Here is a 24,250-nt window from a genome sequence, read left to right as displayed (position 1 = left end):
CTTAATTGAAGCTCCGTTTTCAGGAATAGAAAATAAGTAAAAACAATACTAGAAACCTCGGAAAGTGCAAAGAAAAGATAATACCAAAAGTACCTAAAATAGAGTTTCCTAAATATCAACTGAGGAGTGACTGTGAAATCTTTCAACAGTGTGAAAAGTGAATAAAAGACTCAGAATTACCTATAGGGTGAAAAATATAAGAGGGATGAAATAATTAACTTACTAAAAATGGAAGGAAGTGTTGCTTCACTGACAGATGAGTGGGATGTATAAAGTCTCACACTGTAAAAAACGATACAATTTTTCCAGTTCTGATTAATAAAGGACAGCATTTCTAATGCACTCATAAAACATGGAAAGACTTTTCATGTTTGATGACATATATAAATTTAAGAAAAAAATCTTCAAAATCAATAAAAATTATAATTACTATACCTATCAACAGGCTTAATAATATAGTTTTCATAGTATCTAAAATTCATCTGAAATCCTCATCAGCAAAATAAACCTTGCTTTCCAGAGAGAGAAGTCTTTTCTTTACTTAATAATGAAAAGGGACTGCATCCCAGAAAAGAAAACCAATGTTTTATGGAGGTGGCCTGCAGCACCCACTTGAATCATCAGGATTAGGCAATGACCCTCTTTTGGTTATATTTATCTGACCGTTTTCTGCAGGAAAGGAGCATTAATAGCTATATAAAGCTTCAACACATGTTGCACAGAGAGGACTGTATAATCCTCTATTATTTCTGCCTGTAAATGACTACATGTCTAGCACTAGCCTGGGGCAGAAGTGGCTGCCAGGAAACTTGACCTGCATCATGGGCTTAATGAAGCTGTAATGTTCTGTTTATAATTCTTTCCACTTTTAACTAGTATTGTATCCAGGGGAAATGAGATAATGTGCCTCTCCTTTTTGGATCACTGGGGCTACTGACCAGTCCTCTGTGAAGGGACAACGAATACAATGTGGATACTGTTCAGGTTCTGTAACTTGCTCTGACCATTATTCTGGAGGATCAATTCAGATTTGGGCAGGTAGGGCACCTAATTTTCACCCACAGGAACAAAGTCTGACATATGGCTGCCTGTAGGTGTGTGTGGACTGGTAGACTTGAAATATACTTGTATACAATTTCCTCTGCCTTTTCTATGATGACAATAAGTGAGGCTGGGCCTTTCCAATATTTTTTATTTAGAGATGTTTTCCTTCAGTTTCCCTAGCCCTTTTCTGATCATTTTTCTCATTCAGGGGCTTCTACTTTGTAAAACTATTATGGACTTTTAGACTTCCATTGTGCTCCGTCTCTTCCGGCCACGCCAGCAAGAAAGGAAAGGATATAATTTTTTGTTTTTGTTTTTTTAAGCTAACCTGTAATCAAACCAGTGGCCCCCTCTCCAATTTTGGACCAAAGAGTTTAGAATGGAGGCATCATTAAATAGGTGAAAGAGGTTTTTAGAGTAGGTAGTTCTTCTCCTGCAAGGGTTCTGAAATGTGGGGTGTTTGAGGAAATCCAGACTCGAATGGATCTCTCCTTTCTGAGCTCCTCCTCCTCACCTCCCTGAAAGCAAGGGTTGGGAACCCTCACAGAGTGCAGGTGCAAATGTAGGTGCTCTAGTGGAGAAGCGGGTGTCTTGTCTCTTTTGGCCTTTTGCGTGGACAGCCCCAAGACCTAAAGCCAGCCCTACCATGTGACACACAACTGACGAGCAGCTTCCCATCCTTTCTCTTTCTTTATTCTTCTTCTATTCTTCTGCTCGTGAATACCAAAACAAAACATAGCCTCATAATCTACTCATTTAATACAGTTACCCTTTCCTCCACGACACCTAGTCAGAATTCCTCCTGTTATTATACACTTGTTAACAATTCCAGTGGCCCTGTTTCCCTCAGACAGAAAATTCAGAGTTTCCTCAGCACCATGAAGTCAGAAGCAGCACAGAAGGGAGACAGAGGGTGACAGCCTTGCTGCTCAACTACCCTGAGAGTAATTAGTGTCTTAGCTAAGGAAAAGGCCCACAGGGGCAGTTAGGGAGCCACTGTGGGCTTTGAGATGGTATAGAATGGTCTGTTGTCAGAGTGGAAGCCATGCTGAGGAGTCTATCTGTTGACAGAAAAGGAAAGGGAAAGATGGTAAGACATGACCAGGAGTCACAAAGATAAAGATTATTTTTTAACATGGGGGTGATCTGTATGTTTGCTGACAGAGAAGAAGGAGGCCGTAGAAAGGATAAGTTTGAAGAATAATTAATTGGTGGACCCAGGCTCCCAGGAGAAAAGAGGTAATAGGTCTGAGGAAAGTGGAGGGATTATCCTCTGAGAGAAGAGACAGCTCCCTCTTAGATAACGGATCTGTGAAGGTATAGAAGGATTTGGAGATGTAGGTTTATACCAGCTGACTTTGATCTTCTTAACAATCTGTTGAGACTTAGGGCATAGGGATGAAAGCTTGAGGAGAGTGGAAAAGATTTGGAAAGGATGTATCATGTCCTCTGGTGGTGAGACAGGTGTGTCATATTTATTTATCATGGGCTGCGAGTCAGTGGGTCTTAAAATAGGAACAATTGGCTTCAGAAATTAGCAAGAGCCTAAGCCAGAAGGAGGGAATAATTCTAGAAAAAAAGACACTCGGTGAACCACCACATGTTTTGAAAGCTCACTAGGTCTATAAGCCTTCCTAGAGGCTCTTTGGAAAATGAATCAGAGGACCTGGGTTATAGCATTGACTCAGTTACTTAACATCTTTCCTATTTTGGGCATGATTGTTAATTATTTCCCAATCAGGATCACCACTTGCAAAATGGGTATCTATTAATTTACTCAACAAATACTTACAGACAGCTCACTACTGCCAGGTGCTGTGTTAGGGATGGCAGGTACAAGAGAAACAGGATTCTCTCTGTTCTCAAGTTTCCTTCAGTCTAATGACTTCCAATCTTGCTTCATTTTATGGGAGGGTCAACTGAGATAATAAGTCAGAATGTGTTTTTAAAATTCTGGAGCCCGACTGTAGAAAAAACCTATAGGAAAGTAATTTTTTTCTTGCTTGTTGTGATCATGACCTAATGGTGATCACAATTTCTAGATAGAAGACTACCTCCAAATGATGCCCACAGCTCTCCCAGGCTTAAACCCTCTTACGGCAGCCATTGTCTCCCACTGGGAAGCAGGGAGCACAGCTTTTACACTGCACTGATGCTATCCTCGCCACTTCTTCCTGTCTCCAATGACTGGTTGCCCTATTCCTGTGGCTGACTCCTCTGATGAAGACAGCACTAATTCCAGCAGAGGCACAACACAGAGCTGTCCCAGCAGCCAAGTGTAAACCAGCAGAGTTCTTTGATCTTCAGCCTGGTGCATTCTTTGGGTGGCCAAAACTTTGGAAGGACAAGCTGAAAGAGTATGTCTGGTGTTTGGAAGCCAGGTCAGAGGTAATGTTCTGGAGATGCTTGCTGAGAGTAGAATTAAGAAAATTGCCTTTTCTTTTTGATGTCTAAGTCTAGAACAGGAAAAATTATTCTCTGAAATGTCTCCAGAAGTTCTGGGAATGGTCTCTCACTACAATTATGGCTGCAAGATTAATTTTGCTATACTATACCCAACTTTCATTAGCATACTCAATTTTGTTCCATATTTCTGTTTTATCTAACATTTAAAAATTCCCATCAGTGGTGGAATATGGAGGAAATGGAGGAAATCTTTCTCTTCTTTTGTGTTCAGGCTAAGGGGGAAGTCTACTTCTAAAAGCAGGATTTGTCAGATAGGAAAAAAATATAAACTGCAGATTAGGTGTAGAGGAGAGGAGGATGGAAGGTGAAACTGAGGATTGCTTTACTCCCTGCTTTCTGTCTTCCTCTGTGAATGGCTTTATTTATAACTGGATTCAGAAATTAGATTCCAAGAGGGCTTACCAGGTAGAAATATGAGCTAACTGCTCCCTATCTAGATGTGAGAAAAGCCACAAAAATCTGCAAAGAAGTCAATTTTCTGGGCATTTGTCTCTAAATTTTCTTCCTTCCTTCCTTCCTTCCTCCCTCCCTCCCTCCCTCCCTTCCTTCCTTCCTTCCTCTCTTCCTCCCTTCTTCCCTTCCCTCCTTTCTTTCTCTCTTTCTTTCCTTCTCTCTCTCTCTCTGTCTGTCTCTTACTCTCCCACTCTCTCCTTCTTTCTCTCTCTTTTTCTTTCTTGATGGCGTCTCACACACCCTGTTGCCCAGGCTGAAGTGCAGTGGCGCAATGTCGACTCACTGCTACCTCCACCTCCCAGGTCCCAGCAATTCTCCTGCCTCAGCCTTGCAAGTAGCTGCAATTACAGGTGTGTGCCACCACGCCAGGCTAGTTTTTGTATTTTTAGTAGAGACGGGGTTTTACCATGTTGACCAGACTGGTCTCGATAATAATTCATTTCTATAACTTTGTCTTTCTTGGGGTATCTGGATAGAAAAGTACATTTTCTAGAGTTTGTTCCCTACGCTCTTGTTCTTGACCTTCCCATCTGATGTGCACCTCCTCCTACCTTGTATCTCAGATCTGATTTTCTCAAAAATCTAGAGATTGATCTATTAAAGGCAGAAACACCCACACATGTTACAGTGAAGGTAGGTTTTTGTTAGCTTTTGACATATGATTCTCTGCCTTGCCCTATCTAACCTTCTCTTCACTGCTCTCTCCTCTTTTGATTTGCCTTTAATGTGGATATTCTCCTGTGAATGACTCTGAAGTCGAATGTCTGAGAGGAGCTGAGAGGCCCTTCACTGCTACGATGGCACTACTGCTCTCATTGTCATTTCCTCATTGACCTTAACTTCTTGGTGTGATTTGTTTCTCTTCTTGGGCTAGAGAAGTTCCTTTCTCTTTAAGTTCCCCACTTTGCACTGGTCTGTATTGAACTTTCTGTTTCATTCAATTCAACAAATATTTACTGATAGTTGTGCCTGGTCCAATGTGGGATAAAAATGTAAATAAGACTTTTTTATAAAAAGCTTAAAAATTTGTGGGGAGACAGCCAAGTGCAGAGCAAGCCAAATATTGTAATAAATTCTGCTGTACACACTTGAGAAGAATTAACTGAAGGTACACCCGCATTCCAAACAAGGCTCCCAGGACCTCTCCATTTTGCCTTTTTCCTATTTCCAAATTCCTACATCACTTATTTGAGGCTTAAATCAGCATTTTCCACAGTATATTCCTTGTAACACTAGGCCCAAGAGATGCTCTATGCAAAAACAATTTCACGACCAATTGAGAATAGGAAATGTACACATTCTCCTCTTGGAAGTCCGCATATGCATCAACACACCTGAGGTTTCCATCAGCAGACAGGCTGAAGAAAAATTCCTTTTAAAAAAAAAATTAAGGAGAACACTAAATAAAAATAAAAATGAAAATTACTATGATGATGATTATTTTCTTTTATTGTACTTTAAGTTCTAGGGCTAACCCAGAAGTCTCTGATCTTATTTCCTTGCACACCACTTTTTACATAATACTTTATAGGAAAAGTGATGTTTCTCTGGCCACACTCTTGGAAACATTGCCCTAATTAATTCATTAAATGAGGAATATGATAATATTATGAAAATCTTATGTGGATGCACCTTTATCATCATAGAAAACCTTTCATACCAGCTGGCTTTTTAAATGCCTAGAATTGTGCCACCCAATATAGTAGTAATGAACCACATGTGACTACTGAGCGCTTGAAACACAACCAGTCTCAGACGAGATGCACTGTAACTGTACAATACATACCAGGTTCAGAAGACAAAATAAAAAAAGAATATGCACTATCTCACTAGTAATTTTTATATTGATTATATCTTGAAACATAATATTTTGGATATATTTGGTCCAATAACATTATTTAAATTAACTTCACCTCTTTCTTTTTACTTTTTTAAAAAATGTGGCTACTGGAAAATTTAAAATTACATATGTGGTTCACATTATCTTTCCACTGGCTGACACTGCCTTAGAAAATAGAAACTTTTTTCTATATTTGTACTTTTATTTTTCTTCTTCCTTTTTTTTTTTTTTTTTTTTGAGATGAAAGTCTTGCTCTGTTGCCAGGCTGGAGTGCAGTGGCGTGATGCAACCTCCACCTCCCAGGTTCAAGCGATTCTCTCACCTCAGCCTCCCAAGTAGCTGGGACTACAGGCACGCACCACCACGCTCAGCTAATTTTGTATTCTTAGTAGAGACAGGTTTCACCATGCTGGCCAGGACGGTCTAGATCTCTTGACCTCATGATCCTCTCACCTCAGCCTCCCAAAGTGCTGGGATTACAGGTGTGAGCCACCATGCTCGGACCTACATTTGTATTTTTCTGTAGCACACAGAAAGATCATATACCCAGTGAAAATATTTTCAACATTGTTGACTGAATTATTACGGCTGGGAAAGCCAGCAAGTTGAATCTTATTCTCCAAGGTGTTCACACTCTTACTCATTATTATACCCCATGTGTGGACTGTCCCTACTGTCCATTCACTACTTCAGCCTATAAATCAAAGAGAACTACACCTGGCAATGCTGTGCTTCTACTGACGGTCTAACACCTCTTGTTATGTTCTTCTTAGCTCTGCAATTACAAATGCTAAAATGCACTTGTAATTCCTATTTCGAAGCAATCATTCCGATGCCATTTCTGTGAATTTCAATAGTTTTTGGCACTTATAGACTGTAGAGTTATTCCCTGGCATTGAATTTAATTTGCCAAAGGCATCATCATTGTTTCTCATGACCTAAAATACTACCCCTTTGTGGGCAGGGGAAAAAAGCAGAAGTTAAAATCCCTACTATTATCACATTTGCTTCAGAGGAATCTTCCCAGGTTTGAAGATCCATGTAACAGGCTCAGAAATAACTGATAGAGACCGTGTATTCAGTTACTGATAGGAATGAAACTTAAAATAAAATCACATGCTTTGATAAGTCATGCCATATCTGTGATATCATTATGCCAGCACGTGGTATCTTGTAACCACCTGGATCTACAGCTACATGAAGGGCTTTGAGTTAGCTGTATTTCATATGAGCTGCAGAGAAGGCTCTGGCACAGTGAATTTCAGAGAGTAATAAGAAGACAACCCCAATGGCAGCTGATATGAACGTTGCAGTGAGAAGAAAATAAGCAGGATTGGGCAGCACTCTGTTAAGCATGAGTCAGGGGAAAAAAAAAATAGGGAGCAACACCATAGCAAATAAACTGCAGATGCTTCCAATCAGGCAAAAGTGTGCTTGCTCCACTCACACTTGCCATCTGGGGAAAACTACAACGAAAATGGATCTGATTTACTCATCTTTCACACAGAAGCATAGCATGTGCCCAAGAAACCATACCGAATGTAACTATCAAAAATGAGCTTTTATCTAAGAAGCTATAAAAAAGCATCAAAAAAGGTGTGTACTCATGACACTCAGAAGCTTGTATTTGAATAATAAAGCCTTCTTATTTTGTCAGTTTGGTTCAATAACATGTTTTGAGATTGTCTAGTTTATAAATGCCAAGGTATAAGGTACTGAGTGATTTTTTCCTAAACAATAAACTGCTGACACCACCTTGTCTTTTGCATAATAACTGCTACCTCAACACTATTTTCTGACTTTTTATTGTAATCTTATTCTAAACACATGTCAGTCTTTCTCTATTGCAATCTAACCACACATTGTTATTAGACTTAAACTTTGAAACATATTTCTGAATATATATCCCCAATAGTAAAAAAAAAAAATCAATGAATTACCATTGGCATTAAACAAAAGTCACACTTCCTAGTCTGATTCTTAGGTTTACAATTTGGTTTCATCTACTAGCTTGACCTTACCATCCATAGTCAACTTTGTATACTCCACAGATTAGGGGATTTGGATGGCTTGCTTTGCTACTCTTGTGCTGCCAGGCTCAGCTTCCATCTCTGCACATCCAGATCCTACTCAAAGTTCATGGTTCAAGTCAGTTCCATGGCTCTCTCAATAGCTAGAATTCTACGGCCTCTGCCCCCAGCATTTTTCTAAACATTCTTCTACTGTTACCTCTATTAAGCACATACGCACGCGCGCGCACACACACACACACACAAAACACACCCATATACACACACTCCACTGTAGCAATTATCCTGCCTGAATCAAATCCTAGCTTTGCCCATTACTAGTTGTTTAACATGGGGAATTACTTAACCTCCCTGTGCCTTAGTTTCCTCAAGTATGTAAAGGATAATCATAGGACTTACTTCTAAAGGTTGTTGTGGGGAATAAATGAGTTTCTGTAAAGCGTTGAGAACAGTGCTTGATGCATAGTTTGCCCTTTGTAAGTAATTCGGTGTTATCCATAGCATCAGTCACAGTAAAGGTATTAGTGGTACTGTTGTTATTTTTGTATCCCTGGCAGTACTTTCATGTGATCTCATGTATTGCTCACGATCAACAAACATTTATAGAGTAAAGCAGTAAGTAAATGAGCATAAAGTAATACATTTCAAAATGAGAGTCAATGCACTAATTTGCTATTACTTTTAAAACCTGCTTTAGGAATGCTCTCCTAATAGTACCAGGACTTATTGGGTACTCTCTAGAAAAAAAAAAAAAAGATTATTTTTAAGGAATAAATAAAGTAAAAACAAAGCTCTACTAACTGGAAACTTGTGGATTAGCTACTTTATGAAAATGCATTATTTTAGTGTGCAATTCTGAAGAAGTAAACATTGATCAACATTTATATTTGATATCCTTAACTGTAACAAAAATGCCCAAAATGAAAATTGAGTTCAGTCCAGTAATGACAACCAAATGGTGTTTTTTCAACTTTCCAGATTGACTTTATGCCCATTATCTCATTAAAGTTCTTTTGCTCTAATGAGCTAGACTTGTGGGAAAAGGTTTAAAAATAAAGCTGAAAAAAAGAGAAACTTTAGTGTGATCTAAAATTCGGTCTCATCTATTCTCTATCAGCGTACAGTAGCATGGGGAACTGAAGAAACACTCTTCAGCCTTTGAAAATCAACGTGCATTTCATAGAGAGCTGCTGCCTCTCAGTCATAGCATTTTCCCTGCTGTCTTATAACTACGTCCTGCACTAAATTTTACATGTCCCCAGACTCCTATTTAATTCTCACAGCTGGGAGACGGGACTAAGTCCAGCCAAATCTGTTTTCCTAGAGTGCCTACAAATCTGCCCTTTAATAATTTATTTTCTCTACTATAATGGTCTCTAACTAAGCTCTAATAGATTTTGCCACACAGTTGTGGCTTTAATCAGAGAAGAGAGTTTTATGGGTTTATTAATCATGCTCTTTTTCAAAAGCTGCTGATTAAGCATTTGCCTGACAGTTGAGAGCAGTCAGAAGGTACAATGGAGGCTGTCTGCTTACAGAGTAGCAGCCTGCAGGTAGCTTTCTCACAGGGCCCACAACAGACTGCATACAGCTAGTGCCAACTGAGCAGACTGAAGTTTCAACTCCCCCCAGCTCCTAGCAACAGATCGTTCTCAGCAATCTTCTCCCCACCATTTTATTCACCAGGACTATTCCAGCAGCCAATAGCAAAATTCCTTCCTGCTCTCCACATCCCAAAGCAGCTAAATTATTTCTGAAACTGAATGACATGCTTGGCAAAGAATGTATTCCACCCTGAGGCGCTACTTACAACAAGGTTTTCTTTGGCCTACTCAAGCAGCAGACCCACTAAACACCATCTCCCCCTGCCTTCTAGGAAAGCGGCAACCTAAGCCACATAGTCCCTTCATGTGTTATAGTCAAGGCACCAAGTAACAGCCAAACAACACAACAAGGCTTCCTGGACTCGAGAAAACCCCTATTTCTCCAAGGCCAATTTACAGCACACTCATAGAAATACACATTCAGACCAAACACCAACCGACTTTGAGGTTTTGTTAGAAGTCAAGACACCAGGAAGAAGTAGCAAGTAGTGTTTTGGAAAGAAAAATTAACTTATGTTTATTGAATTTTTTACACTGAAGATAAATGTTTTCCTCAAAATGCATATCTATCTCGAAGTCCTTCACATTTCTTACATATGTGTGGAAATTTCCCTATTCCCTTAGTGGTTATTACCAAGTAGAGAAGAGTGAAAATATCCTTGAGATGAATTCAGTAATGATTGGTCCATGACTCGTCTAAACTTTTCTACATTTGGTTCCAGAGCAAACATTTAAAGCGGTACTTCATATTCTCAACCTAGCATAGTGTGTTAGATGTACTTCTCATTTGACTTAAAATGATCAGACTTCTAAAATTAAATTTTTGCTAGAATTATCAATATTATCTATGTTGATGTATCTGTAATCACTAGAAAATGAGCAGTTCTTTGTTTCAATATGTGTTTTTGTATAATGAAAGGTGATTTAAAATGATAGTAATTAAACCATGGAAAGAATAAAGCAAAATATTTTTAAATTATCTTATGTTTTTTCAAAATCAAGCTGTTAACTCTACACAAGGATTTCCTGGGTTAATGTTATAGATATCTGTGTAGATATTTTATCATGTCTCTTAAAGGTCTGAGATCTTACATGTTTCTATTTGTATCTCCTCTTTTGAAAGAATTAATAGACTAGTAAACAAAACAGGAGACTTTAGTATGGTACTTTATACATTGCGGTATACTAAGCAAGAAAATCATAATATCAAAAACTAGTGGTGCTCGCTTCACCAACACATATACTAAAATTGGAATGATACAGAGAAGATTAACACGGCCCCTGTGTAAGGATGACATGCAAATTCATGAAGCGTTCCAAATTTTTAAAACAGAAAATTTAGCGTGGCATGGTGGAACAAGCCTGTAGTCCCAGCTTCTCAGGAGGCTGAGGCAAGAGGATCACCTGAGCCCTGAAGGCTGAGGCCGCAGTGAATGGTGAAAGAACCACTGCACTTCATCCTGGGCAATGGAGCGAGACCCTGTCTCAAAACAGAAAAACAAAAACCAAACAACTAATGAGAGAAAGGGATGTTTTTAAAAACAGATCATATTAGTTCTCTCTAATGAATTTATAAAAATTAAAAACTTACTTTATGAGACATTAGAAAGTCCCAATACACACATTTGAATTCATTTCTGTCCTTCACATCATATTACATTTTTAAATAAGCAATGAGACGTACTGAGCTTAAAAGCTTGACAGATTTAACAGAAAACCAAAACCCCAAACCATACACCTGGTAAATGAAATAATCCTCAGTTACAGTCTTGATATGTTGAGATCATATATGCTCTGCTTCAATCACCTGAAAAAATGGTAAAATAAATCTATAGTTTGGTCCATGTTAATTAAATTATATTTAATCACCATTATCCAGATAGTACCATGAACACTTTTTACTGCTATCATTGCAAAATATATTATAGGCCGAGTACGGTGGCTTGTGCCAATAATCCCAGCACTTTGGGAGGCCAAGGCAGGTGGATCACTTGAGATCAGGAGTTTGAGACCAGCCTGGCCAACATGGTGAAACCCTGTCTCTACTAAAATAAATACAAAAATTAGCTGGGCATGGTGGCAGGCACCTGTAGTCCCAGCTACTTGGGAGGTTGAGGCAGGAGAATTGCTTGAACCCGGAGGCAGAGGTTGCAGTAAGCCAAGATAGACCACTGTACTATAGCCTGGGCAACAGAGCACATCTCTCGCTGTATATATAGATATATGGCGGGGGGGGGGGGATCAGTGCTTGCTCATCCATGTTAATAGAGGCCATGACTGTACAGATAAATGAAGTCCACAGATGTTAATTTCTAACTCTTACTTCATTATAAACATATAGGAAAATACTTCCAATTTATTTCTGAGATTTTCTGTCGGGCATGTCTTAATCTTGTACCTGAGTTTTACAGGAGATGTGAAGCAGTAGAAATTTGACATAAATCAGAAGTAGGATTAAATCTTAACTACCACTAACCCTGGGCAAGTTACTAGCCTTTTAAAACTTTAAGTTCCTCCTCTGTAGAGTTAACAACGCTTACATAGTGGGGTTATTGAAAGGCTATGCACCTACTAACACATAGTAGTTGCTCAGAAATGACAACTTCCCTCATTTCCCTACTTTTCCTCCACCCTTCATTTGCTTCTGGCCCACTCTTTAGAATCTTGGAGGATACCACGTCATTGCTGAAATTTTCAGATAATCCATGAGAAGAAGCAATTAAAGGAGAAATTGAATTAATGTGATTTTGGTTTTATTAGTTGCAGCAACCCAATAGGAATTTTGACACAAAAGAAAGAAAAGCTTTTATATCTACTAAACAAGCCTAAAAGGTATTAGGGTACTATAAATGGTTTATTTTTTCAACTAAAGTAACCCAGATTGTTCACATTTTCCGTCATTTAGTTTGGTATCTTTAATAAATGTTGGCCAGTCTAACAGTGCTCACATTTCACTTTTGGTTTCTTCTCTTTTAATTTTTTCATCAAACATTTGTTCATATGCATTGTAAAAACAAACAGAAATTAACCATAGCAATGGCTAAAATATAAACCACAAATTTGACTGAGTCAGCGGAGGTTTTTCTGGGTAACCCCAAAATTCCATGTCTCTGTGTATTTCAGTCCCTTTGTCAACTTATTACATGATAAATGAAACAGATCAGAAGAACAGAGTAAAAATTAATCCATCTTAAGAGTTCTATATGCTCTTGGTTGGATCCCTGATCCAAAAGGAAACCTGATCTAGGTTTTGAAAGCACTTTGGTGTCCCAGAATGATTTTACTTGATCAAGTTCCCAGAAAATACATGGTTCAGCCTGATGACAAATTGTCAGAAAATCAGTGGGAAAGTGCTCTGCTTCTCCTCAGCAGAAAACATAAAAATCATATCTATTTTGTTTGTCTTAAAATTTTGATATAAGAGTCTTCTCTTTGCCATCAGGCATGAATATTTTTATTTATTTTACAGTATGTGTTTTGTATTCAAGCGCATAAATGAATAAAAGATAGTTTTTTCCAAAAATTTTCTCTATCTTTTTGTTCTTTGCATATTCTCTTGACTTCTAAATAACTATTGGTCTGCTTTACCCCTCAAAACCTGACCTGTAGTTATTCAAGTTTGAACATAATGTGCCAAACATTTTGTTCATCATATTAAGCTATGCGTTGGGTACAAAGAACAACTTAAGGTTAGCTCTGGTACTCGAGGGATGTCCTGCTTGATTCTAGAGAGCACAGACACAAAGCAGCATGTACAGTCATGCATATCATCCATCTTATAGTTTGTATATTTATTCCAAAGTATTTGGAACCAGAGTGCTTTGGACTGCAGATGCTTTTAGATTTTGGAATATTTGCAGTAAATATTTACCGGTTGAACAGCCCTAATCCAAGAATCTGAACTCAATGTTCCAGTGAGTGTTCTTTTGAACCTCATGTCAGTACTCAAAAAGTTTTGAATTTTGGAGCAGTTCAGATATTGGATTTTCAGATTAGGTATACTCAAACTCTATATGCACACATGCCTTGTAGGAAAGAATGAGGGGAAATGGTGAAAGAATAAGATGACCCAAGAAAGAGCCAATTGTATTTAGGAAATAGCCAGTGGACATAGTAGTTAATAGTTGCAGATTCAAACATAATGTCAAAGTTTCACAGATTTCCCCTCTCCAATTTCATTCCTTTCCACTTCTGGGTCTCCAATTTACTCATAATGCCAGAAATGGGATCACTGCACAAGATATTTTCAATGTATTTGTAAGGTCTACTTATATCACTTATTGTCAAGGAAGTGTTCTGGTTTGCTGCCATCTAGACAAGAGATCAAACAACACTTTGATTAAAATGAAATATTTATTGTGGACTTAACTGTAGTGCCAGTTTGTTGGTAAGCCAGGGAAATAATGTTGAAGGAAAGTTCAAAAAATGAATTGTTCAAATAATAGCATTTCCTCTTTTTCTTTCTACCATCTTTCTCAATTTCTGTGATGAGCTCACCAATTAAAAATACATTTTGATCAAGGTCTGAAACTGATATATCTCTCAGAGTTTTGGACCCAAAATTACGAAAAAGAACCACAGAGGCATGCAACCAATAACCACCCAAATTTAAGTGAATTAGAACTTTTCTGTTTTGCCATGCTAGTCCGAAAGCCACAGGCATTCCACCACCCCAGAAGGATCTGGAGAAGTGATGGAGAGAATGAAAAATGAACGCAGATTGTACATAATTGTGCTGTCACATTCTTATTTCAATGGCCACAGAAAGAACCCCAAGTTTCAATTCAAAGGCCTCCCTAGCAAAAATAATATTCTTCTCCGCAGCCTGCCTTGTACTGGTCCTTCAAAATCATCTCAGATGTCACTTCCTCCAGGCAGTCTTCTCTAATACGCTTAATTGCAGACTGCAGGGTGTAGACTTATGGTATCCTTTGCTCACCAGGTCATGAATTTCCCTATAAATCAGCAAACTATTTGTTAAACTCTAAAAATGTTGTCTTTTTCTATGCTCAGTGTTTTTTGAAGAGTTTGGATTGCGGTTTATATTCTAAAAGGTGGCAAAAAGCATGAATCAAACAGTTCTTTTACTTTTTTCCCCTGAGCACCTATCCTTTAATATTTTGGAACATTTTCCTCATTCCATTAATTCTCGATTTTGCAATGACCACATGGCCTTTACCTCCAAGTAACCTTGGCATTTATAGGCTAAAGGAACAATACTATAACAGCCAAGACTGGCCAGACAGGCTTTAAAACTCAGCACTGACTGTGGGATGGGGAAAATCTGATTTGTGTGTGTGTGACTTTTGTAAAATAATTTGTAACTTAACTTAGATGACTTCACTAGGATTTAATAAAATCCTGTCATCACATTCAGGTTTCAGATTTTATATGTTTGCTAAATGTGGTAGAATAATCCAGAGCTGGTTCCATTTCTTCAGAATTTGAGAGGCTGCATTATTTGAAAGAGAAGTTTTTGATGGTCAAAAAAAGGATATATGTTTCTCTGATACTGGAAAATAAAAGTAGATAAAAGAAAAGTATTTTCTTAAAATTATTTATTTATTTATTTTCTAGTTTTCCTGAGTCTAGGAAAACATTGCCTCTCTAATTTTACTACAGTCAGAATTGAAATTAGTTCCTGAAAATAATATTTGGCATTAGGAGTAGTTTAGGGTCTGGAACACATAGGTCTGGAAGTGAGAAAAGCTTGGTCTTATCCAGCTTAAAATATTCAGACATACCTTTTTAAAAACTAAATCGGATAATGCCATGCCTTTCTCAAAATCACCCAATCCCCCCAACCCCTGTCCAATAAAATCTAGTCTTTTTTTTTTTTTTTTTTTTTTTTTTTTTGAGACAGAGTCTCACTCTGTTGCCCAGGCTGGAGTACAGTGGTACTATCTCGGCTCACTGCAACCTCCTCCCACCAGGTTCAAGCGATTCTTTTGTCTCAGCTTCCTGAGTAGCTGAGACTACAGACACACGCCACCATGCCCAGCTAATTTTTATTTTACTAGAGACAGGGTTTCACCATATTGATCAGGCTGGTCTTGAACTCCTGACCTTGTGATCTGCCCGCTTTGGCCTCCCAAAGTGCTGGGATTACAAGCATGAGCCACTGCGCCTGGCCTAAAATCTAGTCTTTAGCATAGTTTGCAAGGTGTTTCATGATCTGTCTCCATTGCCCAACCTTTCTGTACCCATCTCATTGTTTTTTTTTCTCTACTCTCTATCTCACTATTTGCCAGAGTCACAATGCCCGCTCTGCTCACTGTTTCTCAAATCATCAGTGTGTGCCCACCCCAGGGCTTTTGCACTCACTGTTGCTCTGCCTAGGATGTGCTTGTATCAGATAGCTGAAAGGCTTCCCTTCTCACTTCATTCAGGTCTCTGCACAAATGCCACCTCATCAAATGGGCTTCTCTCACCACTATTACAATAGTGCCCCTTCTCATTCTCTGTCTTTTTATCTTGTTTGATTTTTTTCAGAGCACTTATCATTATGTGGCATATTGTATATTTACTTGTTAAAATTATTTAACTGTTTCTTCAACCCTAATGTAAATTTCACAAAAGCAGAGATTTTTGTCTTTTTTTGTTTGCTGCTGAGTTCTTGTTCACTGTTGTTGCCTGGTGTCTATAATAATACCTGACACTCAGTAGGCACTCAGTAAATACTTGCAACAAGTATTTACATCTGTGGAATGAATAAATAAATCTTTGTATCCATTTGCTAAATTGATACAGAGTTAAGATGATAAAGTAGGCAATAAATACAAATTATATATTTAAAAAAACCTCTTAAGAAAGTAGAATAAGAGTATGGCTAAAATCACTGTCATTTATTTTCCAAAAATTGTGATGACTTTAAAAATCACCTATGGGCAAACTCTTTATTTTTCATAAATTGAGAGGCATCATGGTTAAATTAAGTTTTCTAACAAACCTGATATGGCTTGGCTCTGTGTCCCCACCCAAATCTCATGTTGAATTGTAATACTCAAGGTTGGGGGAGGGACCTGGTGGGAAAGGAGTGAATCATGGGGGTGGATTTCCCCCTTGCTGCTCTCATGATAGTGGGTTCTCATGAGAACTGATGTGTGGCACTTCCTCCTTCGCTCTTTCTCACCCTGTTGCCACGTGAAGATGTGCTTGCTTCCCCTTCTTCTTCCGCCATGATTGTAAGTACATTTACGCTTTCCAGCTGTGTTTCCTGTATAGCCTGCAGCACTGTCAGTCAATTAAACTTCTTTTCTTCATAGATTACCTAGTTTCAGGTAGTTCTTTGTAGCAGTGTGAGAATGGATTAATATGCCTTCATTGATTTTACAGGACTTTTTCATACTGGCTTCAAAGTATCCTTCATCTTCATAAATGAAGAGAGCTATCTTGGAGCAAGGAAGATGTTGGAAATAAAGGTAGAATGGAACACCATTATGTGAAAATATGTCTGAAGGACTCAGAAATGCCCAGATCCTATGATATAAGGCATAGTCACTACTCTGTTAGCAGCTCCTGAGATAATCAGACAAGGGATGATGACAAATGGGAAGCAAGGTTACTGTTGCCCAGGCTTGTGTCTTTGCCTCAGTTTTCTTTAGTAGTAAACCTGGCAGAGTCAAATACTCATGTGCAAGGAGCATTACCTCCCTCACCCAAGCTCAAATCCTAGTCTTCTCTTCTCTCCTCTTTACACCTTCTTGCCAATAACATAATGGCGTATCTGGGCCTCAGTCACTTGAGATGAGAAGGATTTTTCTGTCCTCATCTTAAGTCTATTTCTCAGAGAAATTCTCATATTTTACCACTACTCCCATTCCTTCTCAGCTTTGCCATGCCACACTTTCCTGATTTTCTTTCTTGTCCTTACTCCTCCATTTAAGTTTCCTTTTCTGATTTTCCCCTTTCCCCATCTCTAAATGTTATGATCCTCAAGGCTCAGTTTTGGAATCTTTTAGTTTTTCTCCTCACAATCTGTCTCTAGGATGTGTCATTCATTCCCACAAATGTATTTATTTTTAACGTTTTATTTGTAGAAAAGTTCAAACAAAACAAAAATAGATTAAATTTAGATTCAGTGACTATAGTAAACAATAACTGAATTGTACATTTTAAAATAGTGTAATTTTGTTGTGTGTGATTCAAAGGATAAATACTTGAAGGGCTAGATACCCCATTCTCCATTATGTGCTTATTTCACATTGCAGGCCTGTATCAAAACATCTCATGTACTATATATATATATATATATATATATATATATATATTCACACACACACTAAGTACTCATAGAATAAAACAATAATAAATTTGGATTCAACCTCCATATTCAACAATTATCAACATATGGTCAATCTTATTTTATCTAAACTTCTACTCCCTGATTTCTTCTCACTGGGTTATTGTAAAGTCATTTCCAGATATTGTATCATTTCATCTATAAATGCTTTGATACATATTTCTAAAAGACAAACACTATTTTATATAACCAAAATACCAATCCAATTTAGAAAAATTAATAGTGACTTAATAGAAGCAAATATCCAGTGTTTAAATTACTTATTGTTTATGTTTTTAAACAATTGATTTGTTTGAATTGTGAGCCTGACTAAACGTGAATATTACATTTATTTAGGAAGTCCTGTGAACTTCCTCATTGCGTCATATCAAGAGGCATATAATGTTTGGTTGCATAATCTGTAAAATAAAATAAAGTCTATGTTTCCCAACTTTATGGCCACATTGTAAAATGGGGTGAGAGGGCACCAAGGCCTGAAAAGCCAGCTCATCCCTTTGTCCCAGCAGGTTAGTAGAGATTTTATAATTATGGGTTGCAAAACTATACTTTGTTTTGCTTCTTAACTCTTCTATCACTTGCAAGTAATTTTCTCTATTAAATTTTTTTGAAAAAAGACCTAGAGTCTTTCAAACACACCTGCTCTTGTGTGTTTACTGCTCTTGGCTGAACTGCTTGATGCAGACAAGATCATACGTTTAATTTTGGAGATTATGAGGCTGAGGTGCCTTCAGATGCAAAGAACACAAAACCTAACACTCCTGCCATTACCTACAAAGCACATGTGATCTGCCCCCATCTACCTGTCCATCCTCTTCATATATCAACCTCTCCCTTATTCAACCACACTTACCACACTGGTCTTTCTGTTTTGTTTTTGTTTTCAAAAGTGCTAAGCTCTTTCTTGCCACAAACCTTTGAACCAGCAGTTTTCTATACCTGGGATTTTCTTACCTCAGCCTTTCTCAAAACTGGCTTCCTCTTGGTTAAAATATACCCTTCACAGTGAGATGTCCTCTGACAATCTTACCGACCTACTGGGCTCCTTACCATTGTTCATTATAGCAGCCTGCTCTTTTCATTTACAGCACTTAGCATAATCTGTAATTATTATATTATTTTTGGATCCTTATTTAATGTCTAGATCATAAAATACATTTTAAACTCCACAAGAGCAGGAGAGAAAAATCATGTCTATTTTGATGACCATTATACCCCTGTGGGTACCCACTGTACCCTCGAAAATTGCATCTAGAATGAATGAATGTGCTCCAGAGCCCAGGGGTGGGCCCAGGTTTGGCCAGTTTACAGCTTATGCTGCAGGGAAGCAGGAAGTATCAGAGCAGACCACACTAATGTGTAGACGCTTTTGAAGCACAATGACTCAGCACAATGGATATACGTTTAAACAAATATCCCGGATTTTTACCCTCTTGAGAAACTGGGTCACTAATTTTTTTCTCCTCTAGAAAAGACCAAATAAATTTAACCAACTTGAAATATGGGTAAGAAATCCAGCTATGGATTGCTTGATGAAACCAGAACCACTAGACATGCTAAAGGTAATCTTAAGATAAAAATATTTAAAGCAAATTTATAGGATGCATAGTTTTTTTATTTTTTAGGGTCTCACAAAAGACTTTCTTCAATAAACTGCAGGTATCTATAACATTTGATATTTGATTTTGATAATTTTGGTAGATGTGTGTATAATGTCCTATATGTGGAAATCTTGTAAGGAATATATATTATGCTGGTGTTCAGCTTTCTAGGCACCAGGAAATTAAAAAATTATATTGGCCCAGGGACAGCTTTTTCATAGATGCATAAAATATCAGGAATTACAAATAGAGCTATCAGGATTCATTTTATAATAACAGATAAGTGCTAGTGTCTCACACACATCACTCAAAAATTATTTAATAGATTTTTAAAGTTATGGAGAAAGCAGCTTACTATAAATTCCCATGCACACAATATTTAGGTAATTTGCAAGTATTGAAGTAAAATTTGAAATATATTTTACTAAAGACAGAGAAGGAATAAAGGGCTGTGGCAAAAGTATGGACAAGATTTGCAAATTTTTCTGCCTATCTGCTCAAAAGTATAAATAACAAAGTCTTGGATATAGAATAATTTTGGGAAGAGAAGCAAATGAAAGCAGATAAAACTAAATACTTTTTTTAGTCCATGTTTTAATGTCCTTGTGGAAGAATGGTCAGCAGAAAAAAAATTAATTATTATAATAGTGTTATATCCAGTTTATTGGATGTAATTCTCAATACTTTAATACATTATCATATATGACTAATTAGTTGTTTGCAAAACATTTAAAAGGCCCATGTCAGATTACAACCTGACCACCGAAATTTTCGCAGCACATTGCTTCCTTTCTTCTCACTGGAATGAGTCTTATGGATTGTTTAAGCATAGAATTGCAGTTAGCAGCAGCATGCTGTGGATCTAAAAATCCATTAGGAAACTATGATAATTGGATTCATATCTGCAGTAGTAATTCATTCCTAAGAACCCCCAGTAGATGCAAAGTTTGCCCACGTTCACCAAGTGTAGTTGCTTGCTGACTTTTGCACTCTCGAATTACAGTGCTTTGTAGAGATAGGGAATTAAGGTAGAAAGTTGGCATGTTGAACGTTATCTTTCTCCATCCACTTAATACTAAAACCTCCAGAATTACTTACTGATTTCACAGCTTAAAATTATGTCCTTAATTATTACTAATAAAACAATGATTTTTGATGCCTTATAGGCACAGACAAATATAAATGTTCACTAGACTGAAATTATAGCAAATGACATATCTCTATACAGAGATGGCAAAAGATGCAAGGAACAGTCCACTCACTTACTCTTTAGTAAATATGCCTATATATTACATAAATGACAATATGCCTTATAGGCATCAAGTTTTGTATATTGTACGTTAATATTTCCTATCTCTGTGATTTAATAGAGATTTTAGAATTAAAATTTAAACTTGTTTGGGGTAAAAATAGATACTTTAAAATAATTCTACAGTGAACGTCTTTCTATGCTATTTGTCACAGTCATTTATGAAATATATAGGTATATTTACTAAAGAGCGAGTGGAATGTTTCTTGCATCTTTTGCCATCGCTGTATAGAGATACATCATTTGCTATAATTTCAGTCTAGTGAACATTTATATTTGTTTGTGTCACTTAAAAATTTCCAGGAACCTTATACTGTTCTTCACACATAGAACTGATGCTATTAACCTAGAGAATTTGATTCTGCTTTGGGTCTCAGGGGTGGTGATAGGATAGTACTGAACCATACTTCCTCTTGCTCCCATTGTGAGATCATTTATGATAAACAGCGTCCATGTCTAAAAGGTTTTGCTGCAAGCTAGTGTGTGATTTAACCACAGAAAAGAGTGAGGTTAGTTTCTTCATAAAGAAATCTATGTGCCTGCTTCACTCTTCACTTAACCATAGGAATTACATGGTTCCAGACATAGCAACAATTATTTTTATGCTTTCAAGTATATACTCAATCCAATAGTGAATATTGTTCCCTTCTCTAGGTTTGATCAAGTTTACCTTGTTAAAGAAACTTAATTGTTTTAAAGAGCAAAAGTAATCTATTTATTCTACTATTCTCTCATCAATTTTCCATCAGTGAGAATTAAGCACACTTCTACTGCATCTATTTTACAATGATTTTTTTTTTTTTGGTTATTCACCTGCAGTTCTTACTCTATTTTTATTGCCAGAATTTGATTAAGGCAATTGTGAAGTGTACACAGAGTATAACTCAGAAAATAGTTAGAATTATCTTTAATATTGTTAAAGTTGGAAGAAACAGAAAATTCACTCACTAGTTTTCTGTAGGAAATATAATGCAAAATTTATTAAGAGGAAAAATGAGTTCCTTCTAAAGTTTAGCAAGAAAGATTAAACACTATATGGCTTTTGATAGGTGTGGTGAAACTCAGAAATTAAAAGCAGCTTTAGGGTTAAATTAAAATAGCAATATTTTTTATGTCTCATTTATATGAAATGAAACAAAAATTTCAACTACATTGCTATTGTAACTGTTCACAAAAACTGTTGGTTTGCCCTCAGATTTTTCAGCAGACTTAAGACGCTCTTTTCCCCTTTTTATTAGAGGAATCTATCACTTAAATAGTAGAAAAAATGGCTAAATCAAAACTCCCACATCCAATTAAAAAATACAACTGTGGTTCTGCTCCCTTCCTTTTGAAAGAAAAGAGTCACAGAAAAGACTTTTTTTTTTTTTTTTTTTGAGACAGAGTCTCGCTCTGTCACCCAGGCCAGAGTGCAGTGGCACGATCTTGGCTCATTGCAACCTCCCGTCCCCTGGGTTCAAGCAATTCTCCTGCTTCAGCCTCCTGAGTAGCTGGGATTACAGGCATGTGCCACCATGGCTGGCTAATTTTTGTATTTTCAGTAGAAACAGGGTTTCACCATGTCGGCCTGGCTGGTCTTGAATTCCTGGCCTGAAGTAATCTGCCCGCCTCAGCCTTGCAACGTGAAGAAATAATTTTTAAAGAAGTATGTAAAGCAGTCGTTCTCTACCCCCAAGTGAATTGTATGAATCTTTAATCATCAACACTCTAATACTATTTCAGTTACTAGAACTTAAACTAATTCTGTGCTTTATTCTCAGTTCATATTATAAATCAGCATTGAAAGCAAAATTGAAATCCTGAAAATTAAAATACATAGAAAACAAACATCATTATGTTCTTCTATTCATATCCAGTCCCCACTAACATCTGAGGTGTTTCACATAATCTAAACATTTATTTGAACAGTTTGCTATAACTATTCATCCACTTATCCACTGCTTATTGCCTAGTCTATTAGATCTGTGAGAGAACATGGAAACAAAATCTGTACCTTGAGGAATTTACAGAAGACTCTCAGGCTTCTGAAATACTCTGTGGACATCTGGAATTTCTGAGAGCATGTACTGTCCTCCTTCCTTTCCTTGGGAAATCTTTGAGGTCAAGGGTCCTTTATGTTCTCAAACCTATGTTCAAGTTAGTATTCAACAAGTATCTCTTGGCTGACAACTATCACCAACTCTAGATTTCAAATGTTTTGAAAACTTTGAGGCAAATATTACTTAAAATTTAAAATTTTTATGGCCATATGTCATTTTATTTCCTGGTGACAGTTGTGAAAAAAAGAATTTCTATGCTGAATGGAAGCTTTATGTCTTCAGGGATAAAGCCCACTGGGTTGTCATAAGCCCAGTGATTTCTAGGCTCAGAGTTTAGATAAGCACTCAGCACTTGGGGAAAGTTTGTAGGTTCTACAGCACATAATTACTATGAATTATCTGACTATTAATAACTGCAATTTCTTGGCTGATTCATACAGTTTTGCAAGGCTTTGTAAAAAGGCTGAGTTTTTTTTTTTCTTTGAAAAAGACAAAGATAGGAACTCAGGATAATAAATAGGAATAAGTTTTTTGAAGAAAAAAAAATGCTAGCATAAAGGGGAGTGAGGAAAAAAGGAGGAAACTAATATTTCAAACACCTTCCATGTACCAGGCACAGTGGTCCTCAAGCTACATAGAAGCTTGTCTTGTCTAATTAATGCTCACAATAACACAGTGAAGTAGGTAGTATGATCTCCATCATAGAGACAAGGTAAGTAACTTGCCCAAAGTAATCCCCATAGAAAAGGGAGGACTAGAATCTAAGCCCAGACTGGTTAGCTGACTATGGAACTTACAATCTGACCAGCACTATTCCTTTGTGGCATGCCATTTCAAGCTACACTGAACATCAGTTGAAATAGAAGTCTCATCCTTAGAAATATAATGACACTCAATAACCACAGAACAAATAATGACAAGGAGAAATGAAAAGGGGATAGGAGGAAGAGAAAAAGGGAGGGAGGAAGAGAGGGAGGCAAAGAAGGAGGAAAGAAAGGAAGAAATAAGGAAATAAAGGTAAGAAAGGAAGGAAGGAAGGAAGGAAGGAAGGAAGGAAGGAAGGAAGGAAGGAAGGAAGGAAGGAAGGAAGGTTGGTTGCTGAAATGCCACGTCACTCCTACTATTACCAATTACTGTCTCTATTAAGTGAATTTCTTTAATTTTGCTAAGAGCTGGTCTGTTTTTAATGCAGTACAAAATACCTTAACATAGTCTACTAACTCTTCTGGCACAATTTCTATGAATTTTATATGTATTTTTTTGGGGGGGTGGGGGGAAATGTAGCATCATTCAAACTAAAAAAAAAAAGCTCTCATTGAATCGAAGTGTTTAGCATGAGCTGACATATTCTAATGTTACTATAGCTTTTACAGTGGTTTTTATTGATTCTTATTGTCTAAAACAACAGAAATATGCAACATATTAGAAGGGTCTGGGGCATAAAAGTTTTATGAGGGAAGTAAGCTTGTGTGACAGCTGATATAGACATAAATGTCCCCCTAGTTTCCCAGGTTCATTTTGGAATAAATGTGACTTTTAAAGTTCCAGGTACTAGCTTCCTCTAA

General features: G+C 37.2%; 1 protein-coding gene and 1 non-coding gene across 9 annotated transcripts in view; one reads left to right on the top strand and one right to left on the bottom strand.

Moving 5' to 3' along the window:
• The window catches only part of CPED1 (cadherin like and PC-esterase domain containing 1), a 311,005-nt gene that overhangs the window by 93,521 nt on the left and 193,234 nt on the right, over positions 1-24,250 (bottom strand). The window lies entirely within an intron of this gene.
• Positions 10,657-10,763, top strand: LOC114677147 (U6 spliceosomal RNA). The gene has a single exon (XR_003728456.1). It is a non-coding gene; the product is annotated as a U6 spliceosomal RNA (small nuclear RNA).

Source organism: Macaca mulatta, chromosome 3 (genome assembly GCF_049350105.2).
Source record: "Macaca mulatta isolate MMU2019108-1 chromosome 3, T2T-MMU8v2.0, whole genome shotgun sequence".
Classification (NCBI taxonomy): domain Eukaryota; kingdom Metazoa; phylum Chordata; class Mammalia; order Primates; family Cercopithecidae; genus Macaca; species Macaca mulatta.
The sequence above is the reverse complement of the archived record's forward strand: the minus strand, read 5'-3'. Positions and strand labels throughout refer to the sequence as shown.